At 40.6% G+C, this 25,223-nt stretch overlaps 1 protein-coding gene across 1 annotated transcript in view; it reads left to right on the top strand.

Annotated features, from left to right (window-relative positions):
- Nucleotides 1–17,190: 17,190 nt before the first annotated feature.
- The window catches only part of MICAL3 (microtubule associated monooxygenase, calponin and LIM domain containing 3), a 215,421-nt gene continuing 207,388 nt past the window's right edge, over nucleotides 17,191–25,223 (top strand). Inside the window, exon 1 of the mRNA XM_029953118.1 lies at nucleotides 17,191–17,656. The gene's annotated coding sequence lies outside the window, so the exon portion shown is untranslated. The remainder of the gene's footprint in view (nucleotides 17,657–25,223) is intronic.

Raw genomic sequence — 25,223 nt, 5'->3', positions numbered from 1 at the left:
TCTCTAAAGTTCCTGGATCTGGAGATCTGTTTTTGCCCTCAGGTTAAGGAAGTTTGTAGCCACTGTTCATCTGAATAAGCTCTGCCCCTTTAGTCTCTCTCTTTTTATTCTGGGACTCCTGTTTTTCACTTTCTGGTGTCCTATAAGTCCCCAAGCTATTTGCACTCTTTTCCACTCTTTTTGCTTTTTGCTCCTCTAATTGGATGAATTCTAATGCCTTGTCTTCTAGTCTGCTGATCTTTCCTTCTAACTGATCTAGACTGATGCTGAAACTTTCTATTAAATTTTTAAGCTCAGTTAGTATATTCTTCAGCTTTATGATTTGTTGGATACTTTTTTATATATTCTTTTTGTTGAAATTCTCACTTTGTTCATGCATTGTTTTAACATTAGTGAACATCCTTATGACTATTATTTTGAATTCTCTATTAGGTAAATTGTTCATCTGTTTCATTCAGATCTGTTTCTAGAGTTTTTTCTTATTCTTTTGTTTGGCACATATTTCTCTGTTTCTTAATTTTCTTTGACTCTCTATATTGGTTTCTGTGTATTAAATAAAATAGTGACCTCTCTCAGTTTTGAAAGTGTAGTCTTGGGTGGGAAATGAACCTCACGAATTAGCCTGGCCAGTATCTTGGTTGCCTCTCAAATCTTTGTGATTGTCCAAGCCACCTTCTTTGTACTTAGTTGCTCACAATAGTTGAAGGTGTACCAAGACCTATTAGTGTCCAAAGGGAATGATCACAGTCAGTACCCAGATACACACTGTATGGGAACCAGTCAGATAGGAGCTGGGAAAATGTATAGTTAGGCTCCTTCCAGGGAGAAACTGGAAAATGGGCATTTTTGTCTCTTCCCTCTCTGATGTATAACTATGGATGAGACTTTGGTCCTGGGCCTATTAAGAACATCTCTGTTTTTGTTGTTGTTGTGGGGGAGGAGGTTAGGAGGGGCATAAGGGTTGGGGAGGGCAGGAGGAGAAAGAGAGAATTCTAAGCAGGGTCCATGCTCAGTGTAGAGCCTGACTCAAGGCTTGATCCCACAACGTTGGGGCTGTGACTGAGCAGAAACCAGGAAGCAGACACTCAACCAACTGAGCCACACAGGTACCCCAGAATTTCTGTTTTTAATAGTACCATGGGACTTCTGAATGCATGCCCCATTGGCTATCAGAGCCAAGTAATCTGGGCGCACAGATTCTACTGGGTAGAAATCTTAAAAGTTGAGACTTCTAGAAAGTTGAGATAACTAAATGTGGGGTCCAAACCCTTTACTCCTCAAGGAGAAGCTGGGAATTAAGGGTTGCCTCCTGACTGTAAGGCACTGTGCTGGTGGTAGATTTATGATGAGAGTGTATCTTAGCCTTTCTATCCTTTTTAGTGTGGACATTTCCTTGTTTGGCTGATGTATAGAAGTTACTCAGCCAGTTCTAGATTATACTGCCAGAGGGAGTTGCTCCGTGTGTAGCTGTTCATTTAGTGTATCCATGGGAGGAGGGGAGTTCAGGAACCTCCTATATCATTGTCATTAAAGACCACTCCTGAAAAAGACTAAATTCATTCTTAATAAGTAATAAAAAGTACCAAAGTATATCCACTGAAAAATAAGTCTCTTTTTCATCTCTGTGTCCAGCCAGCCATCTCTCCTACTCAAGACAACTCTTGCTTTCTGAATATACTTACACAGGTAGTCTATGTATTTCCTAGCACACATACCTATTTACATGCATATATATGCATGTAATACTTTATTATCATAAATGGTAGCATATTGCATACACCATTCTGTATCTTACTTTTCTCACTTACCAGTATATCTTAAGGCTTATTCCACCTATAGCTAGGTCTATTTAAAACACAGATCTTAACCATGTTACTATGCTACTTAAAATTCCTTAGTGGCTCCACATTACCCCCACAGAATGAAATTCATGCTCCTTAATTTAGCTTCAAGGTCCTCTCTAGCCTGGCTCCTCTTAGTACATCAATTTTCTTACCCACCATTCACTGATTCCTTATGTTCTAGTAGTCAAATTGCTTATAGCCTACCCTCATACTGTGTTATTTCACAAGTCAGAGCCTTTGCAGTGCCTTTCCCACCCTTATTCACCTTAATTACATTTATTTACCCTTCAAATCAACTCACATGCATCAGATTCTGTGTCTCCCTCTCTCTGCCTCTACCCTGCTTGTTCTCTCTCTCTCTCTCTCTCTCTCTCTCTCTCTCTCTCTCTCTCAAAAATAAAAAAATAAGCAGCTATAATAAACAGATAAATGAATAAACAAAATCTGGTGTATACCTACAATGGACCAATATTAAGCCTTAAAGAGGAAGGAGAATCTGACACATGCTACAATGTGAATGAACCTTCAAGACATTATGCTAAGTAAAATAAGCTAACACAGAAGGACAATTTTGTATGATTCCACTTATATGAGGCACCTAAAATAGGTAGATTCATCGAGACAGAAAGTAGAATAGTGGTTTACTGGGGCTGGGTGGCGACAGAATGGGGAATGGGGAATTATCTTTTAATGGGTACAGAGTTTCAGTTTGGAATGATGACAAAATTCCGAAAATGGCTGGTGGTGATGGTTGTACAATATGGTGAATGTATTTAATGTCTCTGAATTGCACACTTAAAAATGTTTTAAATGATCTCAAAGGACTCTGTATAACCAAAACAATCTTGATAAAGAAAAACAAAGCTTAAGATCACACTTCCTGCTTTCAAACTTCTGACTTTCAGTATTCTGAAAAAGAGTCCAAGCAAATATATATATATATAGGCTTTTCTATATATACATATATACTGTATATACTTCTGTATAAGTATGTGTGTAGTTTAAACCTGCTAGTTCAGATTATATATCTGCTAATGTGGATGGTATGCCTGTAGCCACACATGAGGGACAATGCATCTATAGAGGTTGGTATATATCAGTGTGTGTATGTGTATGTGTATGTATCAGGCAGGGATGCAGGGAAGGAAGGGCTTTGAGAGGAGATTTGACTGCATTTCTGGGCAAGAAGAAAAGCAATTAGTGGACACATCCTTGCTGGCAGGTTTCCAGTTGCTTCATGACATCAGCTATAATCTTTCCACTCTCAGCCTTCTTCACAGCCCTCGCCCTGCTGATGGGAATGATAATCCCCATTAGCCACTGTCTGATTAACCAGGCTGAGGTCTCTGTCTCCCAAGGAGGGAGCTGAGTGGGAGATCCCTCTAGGTAGCTCAGCAATTGAGAGGAGAGATAGATACCAGGGTAGCTAAGCCACAGGCAGCCGATGTTTCTGGCTACCAGGTGCCTTCGTTTCTTACCCCCAAAGACTATTCTTTTCATGATGAGACATTTAATTCCATAAGTTTTAGACTCAGAGACAGAATTTCTACTCCTCTTCATTCAAAGATCTCCCATTTCTCTCCAACTCAAATTCTCTGCCTCAGCCTGCTCTTTGTCTTCTGAATACACCTAGAGATTTCCCGCCTCCAAGCCTCAGCTTGCTTTTTCCCCTACCCCAGAATGCACCTCTCCACCAACACCCTCATTTCCAAACACCACGTCATCTCCCTTCCTCCTAAAAGCCTTGTATTACCACCCAGGTAAGAGTGAACTCTCCCTCTTCAGAACTCTCCTGGTCCTTGTTCCTGTCATTCAACTCCCACTGGCCATCTGCTTCTGACAGTTAGGGTTAGTTTCCTCCATGTGAATGCATCACATTTCCTCAAACTAGATTATAAACTCAGCTCTCTCATCAAATACCTTGGTGTGCCCAATCAGAGGCCCTGCTCTCACTGTTTCCTTAGTCCTGTTAAGTGTCCATAGGATATGTTTCAACCAGATAACCCCCAGTGTCTGTTAAATTGCCCTTAAAACACCTGTGTAACAAAATGGTCAAATAAAACACACCTGCTGACCATACTTGGCCCATGGACAATTTGTAACCCCTGAACTAAGCCAAAAGCTAATCAATTGAGGGTTTATTTTTCTTATTTTGGATACTTAAGGAAGATCATAGTCTTCATTTTTTAAGTTCTTTACTCAAAGTATTAAGCCTTCTCAATAACCCTCTTTAGAAAATCATTTGTAGGGTTTTGGTTTTTGTTCTGGTTTCTTCAGTCTACAAAATCACCTCTTGGAACAGGTGAATATAAATTTGTGAGGCACAATCCTGGGTTCTATCCTTAGTTATCCATTATGCTTAACTCTCTAAGGGTTGATAGGCTAGTTTGGGAATGATTTGAACCCTCTGCACTGTTCTTCTTTGAGCTTCCTGATTTTCTTTTCCTTAAGCATCTCTCTTAGAGGTTAGCCTGGATAATAACATCATCTTACTGCTACAATTTTAATTCCAGACACAGAAAGCAGCTAGGATTCATTAAGGATGAAGTGTCTGATATCAGAATTGTAAGCTTTCCCTTCAATGAGACAATGCTACCTGCTTAGGAATCTGAACTGGAAACCCTTGGGGACTGTGGAGACACAAGCAGATTCTAAGTCTGCTGGGGAACATAGCGTTTCATTTGGACAGTGATATTGAAGACTGTTGGGTAGACAAGCAAGAATCCTCCCTCATGGGAACTCTGGTTTATTTCAGCCTGTCAAGGTCCAGAGTGGAAGTGACCAGGGTTTTCTGAGCAGCCCAGGTAAGGAAACCCACTCTGTAGGGAGACATTGTCAAAGGACCTCTATGTTATATCTGTCTTGACTTCAAACTATGCTTGAGATTACTTTCTGCTTCACACTAACACATCTCCTGATGGTCAGCTCTGTTTAGAGTGGTCCTATTACTGTAACCAAGACTGACCTTCTCCACCTGACTGAGTTCTGTCTGGTTCTATTCCCTTACTATGATGAATACACAGGTACTTGCCCCTTCCATACTTTTTATGTTACCTGCAAGTCTATATTGCACCTGCCAAACACAGCCCCCCTCCTGCCTCCCTGGAGAAGAACAAGGAATAGAAAGTGACAAAAGATTGAAGTTCTCCACTTTCCTATTTACACAGTTCTGATCAAAAATTGAGTGGCATTTGTGGTGAGCAGAGCACAATGAATAGACTTATCAAATCACTATGTTGTACACCTGAAACTAATAAAACATTGTGCATCAACTGTACTTTTAAAAAATCAAATACAGGAACAAACGATTATTATTTAACTAAAATAAACCTGCAAAATGAGGGGAACTGGTATTTCTATTCCTATTTGACAGATAAGGAAATATGTGCATTAGAGAAGTTTTTTGATTTGCTCAACGTTACACAATTAATAGGTGGTATAACTGGAACTCAGACTTAGGCTTTCTTATTTTAGTTTAGGTCTAAAGACATTTTTGAAGTATCCTTGATGTTCATTTATCCTTCTTCTTTCTGCTACCCTGTAACAAGGCCAGACAGGGGTGGAAGATCAGAATGCTCTGGCTTTTGTTGCAGCAGATTTGACTAAGTCCATGGAAGAATATAGGCTGTTTCCAGGCAGGTAGGCTCAGTGTGTCCAGGTAGAAAAGGTTATTGACTTGCTCAGTTATTGCTTCAAGCCTAGGAGCCTCTCCCAACTCTTCAGCCCCAAGAGGCCTCCTACAATAAAGAACATTCACTGCTATAGGGATTTACACAACTTCATATAGTGTGTTTGGTGCCAGTGACTTGGCTGGTTAGAATGAAAGAAAGCAGCTGACTTCTGTGTGGAAACTGCATAAAGGAAAATGAAGTTCCCACGGGCACACCCTCTTTTCTTCCTACCCTTGGGCTTAGCTGTGTCTAACAGGAACAGAAGACAGAGATGCCAGCCACAGACCTGTCCCCCTTCTATCCTGCCTTCGACAGAGCCATAGGCAGGGCTTGGTCCGAGTCCTATCACCACCTGACCTGAGATGTCATCACCGGAAAGTTCCCATTAGCATCTACCAGTAGGTCAGAGGTGAAGAGTGATTTCTGCAACACCATGCCCTTGAGCAGCTACCCAGGCTTTCCTGTTTTGCAATATCATGAGGTGATTCTAATTATCCCCCGGGGGATGGGAGTTGGTGAAGGAACACAGGAAGTGTAGATAAATTCTCCAAAGCTAAGTGTATTAAAATTCACATTGATTTAAAAATAAATATATACCATCTGGCATTTTTAAGAAAATGGAGAAGGGTTGGGTCTGGGGAGGACGAATTGCTAAGTGGCACAAAAACAAGCTGTAACTGCTCCAAACAGATGTGAGTTACTCTAAGGAGCTCAGTCTTGGGTCTTTCATTCCAAAGCTCTGAGCCATGCAGAGCTGGTAGCAGAGTTGGAGAGCAGCCAATCCCAGAAAATTGGGCTGGGGAAGGAAATACAGTGGGGAGGTTTCTGAGCTGGTCTCCAGGGAAGAGGGAACAATGAAGAGAGGAGGGACAGAGGAAACTCTTTACCACCTGGTGTCTTGCCCCCAAGAAGACAAAATTCGCTTGGACTTTTGTCTCTTAGTGTATTTTTTTTGAGAGATAGAGAGAGACAGCACAAGCAGGGGAGGGTCAGAGAGAGAGGGAGACACAGAATCGGAAGTAGGCTCAGGCTCTGAGCTGTCAGCACAAAGCCCGACACGGGGCTCAAACCCACGACCGTGAGATCATGACCTGAGCCGAAGCCAGATGCTTAACCAACTGAGCTACCCAGGCACCCCTGTCCCTTAGTGTCCTGATTAAATACACATTGCACTTAGACACCTCGGTAAGAAATAGAAGGGCATAGTGATTAGGAGCACAAAATCTGTAGCCAGAATGCTAGGTTTGCATTCTGGCTCTGCCACTTACTAACTTGTGACCTTAAGCAAGTCACTTAACTTCTCCACCTCCACTTCCTCATCTGAAAATATAGAGCTAAAAGGAGTAGCTACTTACTAAAGCAGTGAGTAGGACAAAACAAACATCTAGAAGAGTTCTTGTTCTCTAAGTTAATGAAATATAAATGTTGGTTATTATTACACCAGATACAATGGAGAACTACAGTGGAAGCGAAGCCAATGTCCTAGAGCAGCTATATTCCAAGCACAAATACATTCAAAACAGAAATTTGTTCTAGAAACATGAAGAGGTACCAATAGATATAATTATGACAGTCACCAGTAGGTGTAATTATGGTAGTCTGGGGCTTACTATAGGCCAAATTCAGGCCATCTCTTTGGAATGAGGTAATATAGTTTCAGAACTATGACCTGACCAGGCCTGACCAGGTCTTCTACAAGACCCTGAGGAAAAATATAAAGGGGGGAAAAAAAGGTCCTATTCTCTCTTTAAGAAATGCAAATCCTTCAAAACACATTAAGTACCTTTTTTCCCCCTTTTTTTAGTGCTTATTTATTTTTGAAGAGAGAGAGACAGTGCTAGCAGAGGAGGGGCAGAGAGAGGGAGACACAGAATCTGAAGCAGGCTCTGGGTTCTGAGCTGTCAGCACAGAGACTGACATGGGGCTTGAACTCAGGAACCACAAGATCATGACCTGAGCCAAAGTCAGAGGCTTAAATGATTGAGCCAGCCAAGGGCCCCATTAAGTACCTATACTGTATAAAATATTCTGATAGATGTTATTGAAGTTAAAATGAAGGATCTGTACCCTGTCATTCTGGAAGTTATAATCCCATTAGGAAGTCAAGGTCAATACTAATAATCATAAAAGTACAGGTTTCCTATTTACAAGGAATCACCAAACTCCACACCCAAAAAACAAATAATCCAGTGAAGAAATGGGCAGAAGACATGAATAGACACTTCTCCGAAGAGGACATCCAGATGGCCAACAGGCACATGAAATGATGCTCAACATCACTCATCATCAGGGAAATACAAATCAAAACCACACTGAGATACCACCTCACACCAGTCAGAGTAGCTAAAATGAACAAATCTAAAGACTACAGATGCTGGCGAGGGTGTGGAGAGACGGGCACCCTCCTACACTGTTGCTGGGAATGTAAACTGGTGCAGCCGCTCTGGAAAACAGTGTGGAGGTTCCTCAAAAGCTATCAGTAGAACTCCCTTATGACCCATCAATAACACTGCTAGGGATTTACCCAAGGGATACAGAAGTGCTGATGCATAGGGGCACATGCACCCCAATGTTCATAGTGGCACTTTCATTGATGGCCAAATCGTGAAAAGAACCTAAGTGTCCATCAACTGACAAATGGATCAAGAAGATATGGTTTATATATACAATGGAATACTACATGGCAATGAGAAAGGATGAAATCTGGCCATTTGTAGCAAAGTGGATGGACCTCGAGGGAGGCATCCTAAGCGAAATAAGTCAGACGGAGAAGGACAGATACCATATGTTGTTATACCCAGATTTTAGTATCACCCCCAAAAACCAGAGACCACCAGGGAGACCGAATCACGCATGCAGAAGCAAAGGGCTTTATTACGGGCTTATATAAGCTATATAAGCTCAGGCTCACAGACTCCACCAACACACTGGATCCACGTGGAGCGAGCCCCAGACATGGTGGGGCAGGGCTTTTATGAGTTTGGGAAGGGGGAGTTACCGGAGATTGTGACATAGGTACAGTGATCCAATTATTATTACACAATATTATTGACAGCAGGTTTAACCATTCACATTGCCTAGAGTATTTGTTACTTTTGGCGGGACCCAATCACAACATTTAGAGTGTTAACCAATTACAGAGTGGACCCAGGACCCAGGACCCTCACGTAGGGAGTAACTAGCCTTCTAGGCCCGCCCTTGGAAATGTTAAAGGTGTGAGCTGGCCTTTCCTGATTGGGTGTTACAAGGGTGGTCCCTCTAGCCTTGGGCAATGTGTGCCCTTCTATTGTCTCATGGAGTCATCAGACCTGCATCCTTACAATGTTTTCACTCATAAGTCTAACAGGAGAAACTAACAGAGGACCATGGAGAGAAGAAAGGGAGAAAAAGAGTTAGGGAGAGGGAGGGAGGCAAATCATGAGAGACTCTTGAATACTGAAAACGAACTGAGGGCCGAAGGAGGAGGGGGAAGGGGATGGGGGGGTGATGGTCAATGGAGGAGAGCACTTGTGGGGAAGAGCACTGGGTGTTATATGGAAACCAATATGACAATAAACTATATATAAAAAAATGTTTTAAAGGATGAAGATAGTAAAAAATTTTTAAAATAAAAAATAAAAGTGGTTGTAGAAAAAAAGTACAGGTTTTCTCTTATCTAGCAATAAGAATCTGTATCATAATTTCTCTATTTGTCCACACTTTGAGCAAGTTTAGATTTTAATTTAATGCCCAAATTTTGTAGCAGCTCACTTTTTCCCAAGTGTCCTTCTGGATTCAATTTTTCATTAAAAGTTTTGTTTGTTTGTTTAAAAAATATATATTCTAATATTATAAACCACTCTGAATTGTTTTGGGAATCAGAAGACCAAAAATATTAAAACATTATCTACTAGAACGAAATAGCAGTACAAAAGAAATGACACTTAAAGGCTCACAGAATCTTTGAGTTAAGGGGAACTGACAAGTCATGAAGTCAGCTTTTCTTCCAGAGTAGTATCCTCCTGGAAGATCTCTGAGGCATGAACCCCAGCATTTTCTTGAGTGCAATTCCAGACCATTTCTGTTGTGAATCAGCAATGTAGGAAAATCTTAGAGCAGAAATCCATCTCACATTAACCATTATCCCTAATGATCGTACTTCTGCCATTTGAGTGACATAGAACAAGCTACATACCTCTTCCTCATCTGACAGCCCATGAGATATTTGAAGTTAGCATGTCCTTCAGAAGCCTCAAAGCTATAAACATTCTAGCTGCTGTGGCCTTTCATCCTGTGGAGCAGAGCTCAGGACCCTGATTAGCCTCCTTCTCAGAACACTGTGCCCTGTACCACACATAGTGGTACAAATATGACCTGGCCAACACTAGGTGCCCCAGGCCATACACTCCCTGCAACATCAGATCAGAGGCTGCATCATCTGTTTCAGCAACTATTTCTCACTTGAGGCTTTTACATAATTGACTTAACTTCACCATATTCTGTTTCACATGAACTTTAGTCAAAGCAGGCCTGTATCATGCAATAGATTTTTCACCAAAAGTATGACCATTATAGCATTTATTAATGCTAAATCTCTACTTATTGGTTTTAGTCTATCATTCCAGGCAGACCATTTTTAATGTTTATATTGTCATCTATGTATTCGAAATAGATTTCAATATATTTCTGTTAGCTATCTTTCCTTGCTTTCTATAATCTGCAAATTTAATCAGTCTGTTTTCAGACTTCAAGATCACTAATAAAATTCAATGTGATCTTGAACTAGTCCTTTCTCCTCTTTAAGCCTCAGTTTTCTCATCTATAAAATAATAAAGGGGCAGGGAATGATTTTCTGGGTCCCAAGAAATTTCAGCATGTCTTATATAAATCCAAATGGCCAGCTGGTAAAAGGCTGAGACGAGGAAAAAAAAAAAACATGGAATGATCACTTTCACTCCAAGATAACGTGTTCAAATAAATTGTGAGGATTAATTTAAATGGTCAACTTGACTGGCCTAAGGGATGTCCGTATAGCTGGTAAAACACATCTGGGTATGTCTGTGAGAGTGTTTTCAGAAGGGATTAGCATTTGAATCAGTAGACTGAGCAAAGAAGATCTACTTCATCAATGTGTATGGGTGTCATCCAATCTGTTGAAGGTCTGGATAGAACCAAAAGGCAGAGGAAGGGCAAATTCTATCTCTGTTCTTGAGCTGGGACATCTATCTTCTCTTGCCCTCAGACATGAGAGCTCCTCACACACGGGTTCCCAGGCCTTCAGACTCGAAATGAATTATACCATGGGCTCTATGTTTATCCAACTCACAGATGGCAGGTCATAGGACTGCTTGGCCTCCATAACTCTGTGAGCTAATTTTTATTATAAATAAATGTGTATATATGTATGTGTATATAGACATATATATATACACATATATTATACTATTTTTTCTGAAGAACTCTAATACATAAATTCTGTGTTCAAATGCATGGATTTCAATGTTGAACCTCAGGCATTTCCTTACAGAAACTCTGAAAACAACATGGTAGATATCTTCATTCATAGACATTCTACTTTTGCATAGTGAAAAAGAAAAGCTATGAAAGAGAAAAGTTGCAGCAAAGTATAGGTATTAATCAATTTAATTGCAATAAATTCAGTTCCCAAATTCTGTATGTTATCTAAAACTACCTGATGAAATATTAGTCTTATACTCCTTCTAGTGAAATCAGTGCTAAATATTATGTTTTTATACTTGGAAATTTACCTTAACATACCCCAATAAGATAATTTATGAAAGATCTGTTATTACCACAATGTACTCACTCTTATCAATTTTGCAGCAGCCTTTAGCCCTATAGCTGAGACCAAAAACCTTTCAGTATAATCTGGATTTATACGGTAAATAGTAAAAAATAATCCACCTTTCACCCTGACACACCTAACTTCTTCTATGGGGGAATGACAAATGCTTAAAAGACTTGGAATGGGCTCCTGGCTGGCTCAGTTGGTAGAGCATACAACTTTTAACTTCAGGGTCATGAGTTCAAGCCCCACATTGGGTGTTAAGCTTATTTTAAACGAACAAATGCATGCATTAATGAATGGCTTGAAGAAGTCAGTGTTGTACCTAGCCCTACCTTCCCCTATATGTACTCCCTCTTTTGCCGTCTTCTGTGAAGGAAAAATGGAGCCAGCATTAGGCTGACTTTCCTTACATTTAACTTTGCCAGATCATCAGTGACATCAAGCAGCCTTATCTCCCAACCTTTGAAAGTTCTATTATTCTAGTTGCTTTTCTTCAGAAGTTTTCATCATCCAAGCCCAACCCTCTTTGAGATAATTATTAAATTTATCTAATCATCTGGTTAATACTGAACTAAACTACAAGGATCTGGAGTGGGTGCTTAGTCAGTTGAGTGTACAACTCCTTATCTTGGAGCAGGTCGTGATCTCATGGTTCGTGGGCTCAAAACCCACACCGGCTCTGTGCTGACAGTACAAAGCCTACTTGGGATTCTCTCACTCTCTCTTTGCCCCTCTTCTGCTAGTATGTTCTCTCTCTCTCTCTCTCTCTCTCTCTCTCTCTCTCAAAAATAAATAAATAAACTTAAAAATAAAAAATAAACAAAATGCAGGGATCAGAGGGAAATCAAAGGCAGCTTTTCTATAACAGGATGGGGCTGAGGCCACTGCAAGAGTCAATAGTGAATAAGCTTCAGGTCCCAGCATCACTGACTTACTATAAGACCTTGGAAAACTTACCACTTCTGTCTTAAAGTTTTCCTTTCTAAAGCCTAGTGTTTTACTATTTCTTGCTTGTAGAGCATTTTTAAAAATTTTTATCCAAGTTAGTTAGCATATAGTGCAACAATGATTTCAGGAGTAGATTCCTTAATACCCCTTACCTATTTAGCCCATCCCCTCTCCCACAGTCCCTCCAGTAACCCTCTGTTTGTTCTTCATATTTAAGAGTCTCTTATGCTTTTTCCCCCCTCCCTGTTTTTATATTATTTTTGCTTCCTTTTCCTTACGTTCATCTGTTTTGTATCTTAAAGTCTTCTTATAAGGGAAGTCATATGAAATTTGTCTTTGCTTGCAGAGCATTTTTAAAAAATAGGGAAGACTTTACAAAGTTGCATGTCATCCTTGTGCATGACAAGGATACAATAAGTGTAGGTATGCTTTTTCAAAAAACAGTGCCGAAACAACTGGACATCTATATGCAAAAAAAAAAAAAAATCTAGACACAGACCTTATACTTTAAAAAAAAAAACAATGAAAATAGGCAACAGAGCTAAATGTTAAGATGCAAAACTATAACACTCTTAGATGATAATGTAGGAGAAAACCTAGATCAACTTGAGTGCAGTAATGCGATTTTAGATACAACTCCCTAGGTACAATCCATAAAAAGAAATAATTGATACTTTAGAGTTTGTTAAAATTAAAAACTTCGAGTTGCAAAAGAAAGTACTAAGAGAATGAGAAGCCACAGACTGGGATAAAATATTTGCAAAAGACACATCTGATAAAGAATTATTATACAAAATATACAAAGAACTCTTAAACTACAACAGTGAAAAAGTGAATAATCCAGTTAAAAAATGTGCCATAGACCTTAACAGACCTCTCCCAAAGAAGGTATATAGATGGCAAATAAGCATATGAAAAAATGTTTCACATCATCATTGTAGGGAAATGCAAATTAAAACAACAGTGAGATACCACTGTACATCTTTTAGAATGGCCAAAATTTAGAACATTGACAACAGCAAATGCTGACAAGGATGTGGAACAACTGGAACTCTCATTCATTGTTAATAGGAATGCAAAATAGTACAGCTACTTGAGAAGAGAGTTTGGCATTCTCTTACAAAACTAAATATACTCAGCATATTGTTCGTTGGTATTTACCCAAAGGAATTTAAAACTTATGACTACACAAAAACCTGTACATTGTTGTTTATAACAGCTTTATTCATAGTTGACAAAATTTGGAAGCCACCAAGATCTCCTTCAGTAGGTGAATGGATAAATGAAATGTGGTGCATTCACACAATGGAATGTACTAGTGCTAAAAAGAAACGAGCTATCAAGTTATGAAAAGACATGGAAAAAACTTAAATATATATTACTTAGTGAAGGAAGCCCATCTGAAAAGGTTATGGACTGTATGACTCCAACTATATGACATTCTGGAAAATGCAAAATTACAGAGACAGTAATAACAATAAAAAGATCTGGTTAGTGGATGAATAAGCAGAGCACAGAGGATTTTTAGAGCAATGAAAATATGCAATACCATAATGATTGATGCATATCATTATATATTTGTCAAAATCCATAAATGTACAATACCAAAAATGAACCATAAGATAAATTATGTGGATAATAATGATGTGTTGATGTAGTTACAACAAATGTACCCTCTGGTGGGGGATGTTGATAATGGGCAGGCTATGCATACACAAGGACGGGAAGTATATAGGAAATCTAAGTACCTTTCCTTCAGTTTTACAGTGTACCTAAAACTACTCTAAAAAAGTAGTGCTAGGGCTTCTAGGTGACTCAGTCGGTTAAGTGTCTGACTTCAGCTCAGGTTTGTGAGTTTGAGTCCCACATCGAGCTATGTGCTGACAGTGAGGAGCCTGGTTGGGATATTCTGTCTCCCACTCTCTCTGTTCCTCCCACCCCCCTTAAAATAAATAAATAGACTTTAAAAACTCTTTAAAATAAAAAATAAAGTCTTAAGGCACCTGGCTGGCTCTGTCAGCGGAAGCATGCAACTCTTGGTCTTAGGGTTCTGAGTTTGAGCCCCATCTTGGGTGTAGAGATAACTTTAAAAAATAAAATATTTTTCTAAAAGTAAAGTCTTAATTAAAAGAAAAAAGTTCATACCTTTAATCCAATATTTTACTTCTAGGACTCAATTGTAAATGAAATATTTACAAACATGGACAAGATTTATATAGAAATTTTTATTATGGTATATGCAATTAATAAATGGAAAATAAATCAAATATCCAGTAAGAAATTGTGATACGGGGCACCTGGGTGGCTCAGTTGGTTAAGCGTCCAAGTTTGGCTCAGGTGATCTTCTGGTTGGTAGGTTCAAGCTACACTTCAGGCTCTAGGCTAATGGTGCAGAACCTGTTTGGGATTCTCTCTCTCTCTCTCTCTCTCTCTCTCTCTCTCTCTCTCTCTCTCAAAATGAATAAATAATCTTAAAAAAATTAATTGTACATTCATATGCGTAGCATTTAAAATAATATTTTTTAGTGTTTATTATTTTTGAGAGAGAAAGTGTGTGCAAGCGGGGTGGGGGCTGAGAGAGAGGGGGACAAAGGATCCAAAGCAGGCTCCATGCTGCCAGCTGCCAGCTCTAGGTGGGGCTTGAACTCATGAACCATAAGACTATGACCTAGGCCAAAGGCCAATGCTCAAGTGATTAAGCCACCCAGTCGTCCCTAAAGTAGTGTTTTTAAATAACCTTCAGGGAGAGTAAAATTTTCACAAGGTTATTTTAAATGAAAAGCAGGATATGTATGTATTCTTTGTCTTAGTTCATTCAGGCTGCTATTAACAAACTACCATAGACTGTATGGCTTATTAACAACAGAAATTTATTTCTCGTGGTTTCAGAGGAGAGGAAGTGCAAGATCACCATGGATCACTAGATTCCATGTCTGGTGAAGATTCACACACAGCAGTCTTCTCCATGTATCCTTACATGGTAGAATGGCCAAGGGACTCTCTGAAGTCTCTTTTATAAGGATGCTCCTTCCATTCATGAGGACTCAGCCTTCATGACCTAATCACTTCCCAGAGGCTTTACCTCCAAATACCATCAACTGGAAATTAGATTTCAACATATGAATTTGGGGGTAACACAAACATTCTGTTATGGTAGTCTTAGTTTAATGATAAAAAGAAAAAAGACTGGAAGAAAACAGGACTATTAATCATAGGGTTTTTTTTTAATTAAAAATGTTTTTTTTAATGTTTTTATTTCTTTTTGAGAGAGAGAGCATAAACAGTGGAGGAGCAGAGAGAGGGAGACACAGAATCAGAAGCAGGCTGCAGGCTCTGAGCTATCAGCACAGAGTCCAATGCGAGGCTCAAACTCGTGAACCACAAGATCATGATCTGAGCCCAAGTTGGATACCTAACCAATTGAACCACCCAGGCACCCCTAATCATAGTTTTCTTTGGGTGGTAGGATGATTTTTATTCCTTTATGTTTCTACATTCTTCATGTTTTCTAAAAGAAACATTTTATTTATTTTTAAAAACAGTGGAAATAGATTAAAACAGTATATGAGAAGTGGGAGAAATTTTCAGTGATTCTGGACATCCCAGGAAATTTTCCCTAAACTCCACTTGGGCTAAACCCAGATGGTCTCATACCTTCCATTGTCATGTCAAACAGAACTGGGCAATAATTCCAGCTTCGCTGTCTCTAGTTGAATACCCTTACACAAGCAAGTAACATACTTTTTGTGCTTTTATGTTCTTTTTTTAATTTTTTATTTTAATGTTTATTTTTAAGAGAGAGAGATAAACACAGAGTGTGAGCAGGGGAGGGTCAGAGAGAGAGGGAGACACAGAATCTGAAACAGGCTCCAGGCTCTAAGCTAGCTGTCAGGACAGAGCCCGATGCTGGGCTTGAACCCATAAACCGTAAGATTAATGACCTGAGCCGAAGTTGGCTGCTTAACCAACTGAGCTACCCAGGCACCCCAGTGTTTTTATGTTCTTAATTTATAAAACAGTGATGTAAAATCTCACAAGTTGACAGGAGGATTAAATGAAATAACCCATGAAAAGCCCAGGAACATTGTCAGAGCTCAGTAAAATGTATTCCCTCTCTATTCTAGAGCTAGAGCAAAACACCTGCAAATCTGTAGGGGAAACAGACACAGATGCAGAGTTGAGTGATGAATGAGGGACTCAGGGGGACAAGCAGGGACCACCTCTGCGCTACAATCTGGATCCCGTCAGTTCCACTCTTCATACTAATGACTGTGGAAATGAGGGGAACACGAATTAATGAGGTAGACAATGCTGTGACTAAGGGATACCCTTTGAACAAGCAAGGACCCCTTCTCAAAGTGTTCAGGCAAGGGTCAGCCCTCTTCTGAGAGTTCCAGCTGGAGTCAAATCTACTTTTGACCGTATAGCTGACCTAAGATGGATATCATACTGAAGCCAATGATCCTTGAAGATGAAATAATCTTTAAGGCTTCTTTCTTCTCTGATTATAATGCTATAATTATAATAAGCAAATCTTGATAGAAATTTATTCATATCTATCCTGTCCTCCATCTTTTGGTGCTTGGCAGAGATTTCTTTCAAGTTCTGTGGGCCATGACAATCCAGAGGTGTCATTTAGAAGCGTGAAAGATGATTCTAAGACTCCAGGAGCAGGAGCCCTTCTCAGAAAAAGGAGAGGGGTGTAGTCCTGAGCCCTTAAGAGGCCTCTTGCAACTGCACCCTTCCCTCAGGGAGCCGTGAGGGATTCCCTAGGGCAAGGGTCATCAAAACAGCACTGGAATTTTCCAGCCTTAAAATGCTAAGAGTGTGTGTTGAGATAGGGATGGGGGAGGGGGGAAAGAAGGGGGAAAAATCCCGAAGGAAGGAGGGTTTGGTTTTGGTTTGGGGTTGAAGCTAAGGAGCAGATATTCTATCATCCAGGTACTCCACTTCTCTTAGCTCTCTTGTGGCTCAACAGATCCCAGGAGACTAGCACGTCATCAGTCAACTGTTACCTCTTCTCCACTGCCTTCCCCAGCCACCGTCAAGTATACTGGTCTTGGTCACCATAGCAACCGTGACGAGCCAGCATCCAGCTCTGCTGCACCGACTTCTCCAACCTCAGCTGAGATGCAGCGGTGAGGACGAGCAGCGAGAGAGAGAGACACCCAGGAGCTCGTTGCCTCGACTGTTAATCCCTGTACCCTGAGAGAGAATTGCAGCGAAGGAGCAAGGGGGAAAAAAGGCTGTACCTTGGAGACTCCCGACGCTAACCTCCGGTGGGTGGTCCAGCGGGAAGTGGAGTGCGCAGCCATAGCAGCAGCACCTGCATACTGAGGACCGACTGATGGTGGAGAGCCAGCATTTATTACGTATCGAGAAGATGCCCTTTGAAGCCCTAACCGGTGAGTACCATCAAGTCTTCCTTTGGGTGAATACATCTCCCAAATGACAAGGTTATAGGTTTTGATTGCTGCCTTAAAAAAAAATCACATCTTTAAATTGCTTATGATTGAGAAGCATTTTCCCTTCTGACATCTTTGGGTTTCTTGGAATTGTTATGACATCTTTGGGTTTCTTGGAATTGTTATTTCGTCTCCCTTTAAATGCACTACTCTCTACACTCTAGTCTCTGTGTCTCCATCACCACACAATACCCCATTGGTGCTGATACCAAGCATCACAAATGCTCCAAAACCTATCCGAGAAGGAGCCGGGCTCAGTTTCCCAGCACCTTCATCCAAATTGCTTTGTGTTCCTTTCCTACAATAAAAGAAATAACGTCCCCAGGCAAATCAGTGGCATGCCAAATGTCAGAGGAATGAATGCCAGGAAGTCCTTGTCGAAACCGCGTCCTTTCTGTTGAGCTCAAGGAAATGAATCCATTACCTCAGCATGAAGAAACAATGGTTACGCGAGGAGAGAAATCTACTTTATTCCAGCAGAGGGCGCTAGTGCTTGCCTACAAGCTAAGTACCCAGCCCGCAGAGGAAATAGGCACAGATACGCTTGTACGCGGATGCAGCACACTCCTTCTCCTGGAGATTTTTAACAAAAGGATGGTCAAGTCCATTCCTTCCAGGTGGCAAAGGGAAGGGCCAACCGACGTCTAGGGGACTGCATCTTGTTTTAGAATCGAATGACTACAATTCCATAGCAAAATACTTTGTGTATGAAGTCCTTTTCCTTGCTAGCCAACCCATCTCGTTCCTCTCCACCCCCCACCCCACCCCCAAAAGCTTTCTTATTGGTTTAGCACTGTGATCAACTACTTAGTGTTTTTATTGTTGTAAATATTCCTTTCAGGGCACTTAAGTGGCTCAGTTGGTTAAGCGTCCAACTCTTGTTTTCAGCTCAGGTCATGATCTCAGTTTGTGAGTTCGAGCCCCACAACGGGCTCCATGCTGACAGTGCAGCTTGGGATTCTCTCTCTCCCTCTCTCTCTGCCCCTCCCCCTCCTCTCTCTCAAAAATAAATAAACTTTAAGAAATATAACAACCACACAAAAAAAGATTCCTTTCAAAGGAAAGGCAAAATCTTGCTAAAATAAAAGATAAACAGAAGGCTGAACTGCTGAATCCCTGCAATACTATTCAGTGGTTATCAATTCTGAATGCATGTTGAAACACCTGGAGAGCTTAAAAAAATACGGATGCCTGGGTCCCATCTCCAGAGGTTCTGACTTACCTGATCTGGGATACAGCCTAAACAGTGGAATTTTTTAAAGCTCCCAGGTAACCCTAATGAACAAAATTTGCAATCCATCATTTCAGTGGATTAGGATGACAATTTTCCAGCTGAACTGATAATTAAACTAAGCTTCTCAAATAAGGTGCTGCTGTAGGGCAGGGTGTATCATTGTTGTGACTGTCCAGAAGCTACATGCAAAGACAGATGGCCGGGATCCAGATGCTTAAAGAGGCTCAGGATGAAGGTGATATTTCAGAGGAGGGAGGGAGCAAGCATCTTTCTCACAATAGGTTTTCTCACTAAATGAAATGTTCTGATTTATATTCCAGGGCAAGGGGAAGAAGAGATGTGTGCAAAGGCACACAGCACACATGGCTATAGGGTGAAAGCCATGGGTCCCTGTAGATTCATAGACTTCATGCCTGTTAGTACTAACCAGGGTCACTGTGTAAATCCGCCAGTCACTGACTGCAAGGAGCACGAACATAGAAAGTACAGGAGTTAGGAATGCAATAGTCACTCTAAAGAAGGGGAAAGCAACAATAAGATCACCTAAGACTTATAAAGCATTATCCTTCTCAGGCCAAACTCCCGAATGGTTTGAACTCCTCCCAAGCTTAAAAGAAATCCTAAAAACTTAGTTTCCCTGAAAATTCAAGCACCAGGGTAAGCTCTCTACAAGTACTATTGCAGCCTGGCAGGCAAACCTTGTGTGGGACATTCTTCCAAAGCTCCTATTCTAGTATTATCTCATGAATATTCATAAGTGCTGTAAAGCAGGTAGGAGGCAGAAACTACACAGCAATACCTAAGGTGCTCAAGGAGATTAGGCAAGGCCTCAAAACTCTGGGCATGAGAAGTTAGAATTTTAAATATACTATTAAGCATCATCTACCAAACTAGAACCAGAGATTCACCAATCAATGCTGCCTTATGCTCTTTAATTTTGGTTAAATAGAGAAATAGTTATGATCTCCTTGAGGAATAGGTATGAAAGTACTGTGTCTTCTGAAACCTTCAGCCAGGCTCAGTCATTCACCTAATAAATAGGTGAGAGAATTAAGATGCTGTTTAAAGATAATACCAGCTACCGAATATGGATCACAAAACCTTACACGCCAGGGCCACGGAACGAGTGGCTGGGAGGTATTTCCTGACTACAGAACGGCCATAGCTCTCCCACACGGCTACACAGGACTATTTGTCTCTGCATTCTCAGGCTCCAACCTAGACAAGCCCTTTGCTGATGCCTCTCTCTAAACAACCCAAGATAGTTATAACAACCTCCATCCTACCCTTTAGTCATTGTTTTTCCGGTCTGTGCACAACCACACACCAACACTTTTTTGTCTCCTCATGGAGTCCACCTGACCTCTTGAGACAACGCCTTCACTCACCCAGCATGGGCCACGCACAGGCTCTCCCCAGCGTTCACTTGGCCAAGCCAGGGCGCAGGCGTGCTTCACCTTGCCTGCTCTCCGCTCTCTCAGATGAACTGGAGCTGCTTTCGACTAATTCCACAGGAAAGACGGCTCACGGCGGCATCTGCTACCTCAAACCCAAAAGACCCGCTCCCAACAGGCCGCCTCAGAGCTGACCCACCTCACAGGCCAGGCCAGGCCAACCCCGTGAAGGCTGCCAGTCCACCAGATGACTAAATTGGGAAGAGCAAAAGCATGCCCCTCTCTACTATGACCACTGATTATCTAGTCTATGAAAAGGGGCAATTTGCTTCAACAGGAGCCTGAAAGAGAAGGTCCATTTGACCCAATTTAACCCACGTATATCCCTTCATCTTCAGGTGTCACCCAAGCATAGGGTGCAAATACTTAATAGGAATATGATGCATTAATAAAATCCTATTTTATACTTTTTCAGACTCATCAGTGGGTCATGAGATCAGTTTGGTGGGTCATGGCCAGCATTTTAAAAAGAAGACCAAATAGAATAGACTAGAAAATATGAGAGTATACCCCCTGCAGTGAGGGGAAGCTTTGTCTCCCAAAACCTGTGTCTCAGTTTTATCTCTGTGTGTATCTTATTTGTGCGTGCTGAGTCAGGATGCAAAATGTGTTTCTTACTGTGGGTCATATCTGAGGAAGTTTTAAAGTCTTTGCCTTAAATATACATATGCATCTGTAATAAAGTCTTTGCCCTACTGCAAACACTGGCCAAAACTAAAGTTGAATCCAAATTAAACATTAAAAAGTCAAATTCTAGAACAGCTAGCAAAAAAAATGGAATTCAATATATTTTATATCTATGATTTATTTTGAATCAATAAAGAAACCATGGGGAGGGAACTGTTCATTCAAATTTAAATTTAAAATTTGACCAAAAAAATGAATAGAGTGGGGGAAGTGTTTGCATTATGTATTATACATTAAAAGCTGATGTCCTTAGGGATGCCTGGGTGACTCAATCAGTTGAGGATCCAACTCTGAATTTTGGCTCAGGTCTTTTTTTTATTAATTAAAAAAAAATTTTTTTTGAGAGACAGTGTGAGCAGAGGAAGGTCAGAGAGAAAGGGAGACACAGAATCCGAAGCAGGCTCCAGGCTCTGAGCTAGCTGTCAGCACAGAGCCCAACGTGGGGCCTGAACCCACGAACCGTGAGATCATGACCTGAGCTGAAGCTGGACACTTAACCGACTAGCCACTCAGGCTCCCCTTGGCTCAGGTCTTGATTCCAGGGTCATGGGATTGAGCCCTGCATCAGGCCCAGTGCTGAGCATAGAGCCTGCTTAAGATTCTCTCTCTCTCTCTCTCTCTCTCTCTCTCTCTCTCTCTCTCTCTCTCTCTCCCCCTCCCTCCCTCTCCCTCTGCCCCTCTCCCCTGCTTACATACACAGAGGGAAAGAGAGAGAGAAAGAGAGAGAGAGAGGTGGGGTGTTGAGAAGGGAGAAGCAGGAAGAGCCAAGCACTGACTTGGGCTTTTTGAAGGCTCATTTCTAAAAGGCTCTTTACCCCAGGTGTGGTGATACAAGAACCTGAGGGAGAATTACAACTTCTTTTCCTCCTATTTCTCTTTTACATTGAACCAAACCTTTAATAAAGTATTTTGAATACTGCCCCCAAAATTCTTCAGAATTAAAAAAAAAAAAAACCACTGTACACTATGATTCCATTTACCTGACATTCTGGAAAAGACAAAACTATAGAGAGAAAAAAAAGATTAGCAATTGCCAGGAGCTGAAGGTATAAGGGAGACGCTGACGACACAGGGGACACAGAAAGTTCAGGGATGAAAGAACTACTTTATAACAGCATATATTTGTTAAAAGCCAGGATTCTACACTAAAAAAGGTCCATTATACCTCCATAAACCTGACTGGGGGGAAAAAACCTCCGTGGATAAATTCAGGGTTCATAAAAAGAAATTCACTCACATGAGAAGTAAAGGAGCAAGCACACAGATATATGTTGATTTCAACAGCAATCAAAAGTGCAAATTATAACACTGTGATACTGTTTTACTTTTTGCTAATTACAAACAAATTTAAAAAACAACATAATGCTATTTCGAGTGCCATAGGTAAAATCTGGGAGGAATGCAACATGACTGTGTAAAGAAAAAGTCCTAGAAGAACTATATCCTGGAATGTTTCCCAACAAAAGATCTTTAAAATTCCAAATGCATGAAAGATATCTTCTACTGTGTTAGCTTTAAAAGGAAAAAAATAGAAATAGCTGAAATGTCTAACATTAGAGGAATAGTGAAAAAATGTGTGGTACATCAATGCAATGGAATATTTTGCATTCATAACAAAAGCTTAAACCCAGAGACATGAATAAAGAAACATGGAAAAGATTTATGATTAAATGGACAACAAAATAGCAAGTATACCATGTTTGTAACTTTAAGTAATGCTTGTGCACCTGGAAGACAAAATATTCACATGCAGGTTTCTGTGCTAAAATGATGTATTACAGATGATTTTTAGGTTTTAAAAATTCACTTGCTGTTGTATATAGCCATTTCAATAACAAACAATCCTTAAAACCTTCACAATCGAAAGAAATGAATGTAAAGAAGAAAAATTCTACATATTATCACATCCCTGGAAACCAGAAAAATCATGAGAGTCACAATTATGTTGAATAAGGTCAAGCTGTATGGGTTTCCTTTCACTCTTGTTATGAGCTAATGTCTATTTGGGTAAGCTCCTTGCTTATGGTGGGCTGTTTAACAGTATCTGTTAACTGACTGACTGATTAGGTCTTTTAGTTGTGTTTTTCACAGCCTCAGTCCTAGAAGGAGCGTCAGAAACCTCAGTACAACTAACACTTTGCCCTTATCTGTGTATTTTAAATGAACTTTGATTTTTACAGCATAGGCAACACATTTTGGGGGCTTTTCCCCCATTAAAAGAATTATAAGATCATTTGGAGTATGTCACAGTGCTGAAGAGAAAGACAAGGTATAGAATGGACAGGGATCTGGGGAAACGTTCTTAGAAATGTGCCTAAAGTAGATGTTTAATTTTAAAAAATGTTTAATGTTTATTTACTTTTGAAGAGGCAGAGACGGCGGGGGAGGGGCAGAGAGAGAGGGAGACACAGAACCTAAGGCAGGCTGCAGGTGGCTCGCACAGAGCCTGACGTGGTTGAATCCATGTGGGGCTTGAATCCATGAACCGTGAGATCGTGACCTAAGCCAGAGTCAGATGCTTAACCCACTGAACCACCCATGTGTCCTATTGTAGTTGTTCTAAGTGATGGACCTGTTTTGATTGAATTGGGAAGGGAAGTGGGGAGAGGAGGGAAGAGATCGGGGCAGAAAGAAAACTAGCAACTTAGAAAACCTGCTCTTTCTTTAAAAAAATTTTTTTTAATGTTTATTTCTTTTTGAGCGAAAGAGAGAGCCATGGAGGGGGAGAGAGAGGGAGACAGAGTCTGAAGCAGGCTCCAGGCTCTGAGCTGTCAGCACAGACAGAGCCTGATGTAGGACTTGAACTCTCGAAACGAGAGATCATGACCTGAGCTGAAATCAAGAGTTGGACGCTTAACCGACTGGCCACCCAGGCCACAAAAACCTGCTTTTCCTCTTCCAGGCTCTGGTATTTTTAGACCAAATGGCTTAGTGTAGAATTTCTGTGTCCCTTCTTAGCCTTTGGTTTGCTGTGTAACCTGAAGATAGACATTTAGTGTCTCTGTGCCTCATTTTTATCATCCTTAAGAGGAATGAAAAGTTTTGCTGTCTCCCTTCTCCAAAAGCATGTTGGTTGGAAGATTTAGATTGTTTGCCTATTTATGTACCCCCTCTGATCCTTTTCTTAAGGGCATATGCATTTTCCGATAGGCCTTCCACAGAAAAGACCTCAGGACACAGATGGAGGATAGAGATATGAGGGGAAACCCCATAAACAAAACTGTGTGTGTGTGTGTGTGTGTGTGTGTGTGTGTGTGTGTGTGTGTGAGAGAGAGAGAGAGAGAGAGTAGGAGGGAGAGAGAGATTGTACTTGGGTCAACTCGGAAGCAATAATCTTTGGGCTAAACAAGGCATCAATTTGTTTATTGAATTAACGCTGCAGAGATAATAAATTTCATATTTAGGGAAAGGATATTAATGTGTATTAAGCACATACTCCAGACTGCTGCTTTCATGTATATATTTCCATCAATCCTCAACAACTCTGTTAAATGAGTATTATTTTTCCCATGATTTTAATTTAGAGGGAATTACTGCAGTTCAGAGACACTGATACATCCAGGGTTCTATGCAGAGAGTGGGGAAGTGGGGAGTTGAGTTAAGTTTGCCCTCATGACAAAATCTGCATTCTTCTCATGCCTCCTTGTCAGATGGACTTGGTTTAAAATTCTGATTGTGAGTGCCACTCACTAGCTGTTTGACCTTGGGCAAATTTTTTAACATCTCTCAAGTTCATTTACCTTATCTTAAAATAGGGATAAAAATGACACAGAATGAGGTTCTTAAGAAGGTTAGCTTATACCTTTGGATTTTGTTGTTGTTGCAAACAACAGAGATAGACTTAAGGTCTAACTTTGGGAAGAGCAGAAGAAACTTAGTGGAAGAATATGGATTAGCTAACATAACTGAACAAAAAGTATATTACTTGGTCTTGAAAAGTATGAGGACCAGGGCACCTAACGGGATCTAGAGAGCAGAAAGATAAGCAGCTCCCTTCTCTGGGATATTCACAACTGGATATATCAGCTCAGGTTACTTTCCATTCTTGGGTCTCTCTGCTTAACACTGAAATTATAGGAAGAGAAGTCAGCCTGGCTTTGGCCGGGCCATGTGCTGTCTACCTCATAGGTGG

This window comes from Suricata suricatta, chromosome 10, assembly GCF_006229205.1.
Source record: "Suricata suricatta isolate VVHF042 chromosome 10, meerkat_22Aug2017_6uvM2_HiC, whole genome shotgun sequence".
NCBI classification, from domain to species: Eukaryota; Metazoa; Chordata; class Mammalia; order Carnivora; family Herpestidae; genus Suricata; species Suricata suricatta.
This window is presented reverse-complemented; position numbering and strand designations above follow the sequence as displayed.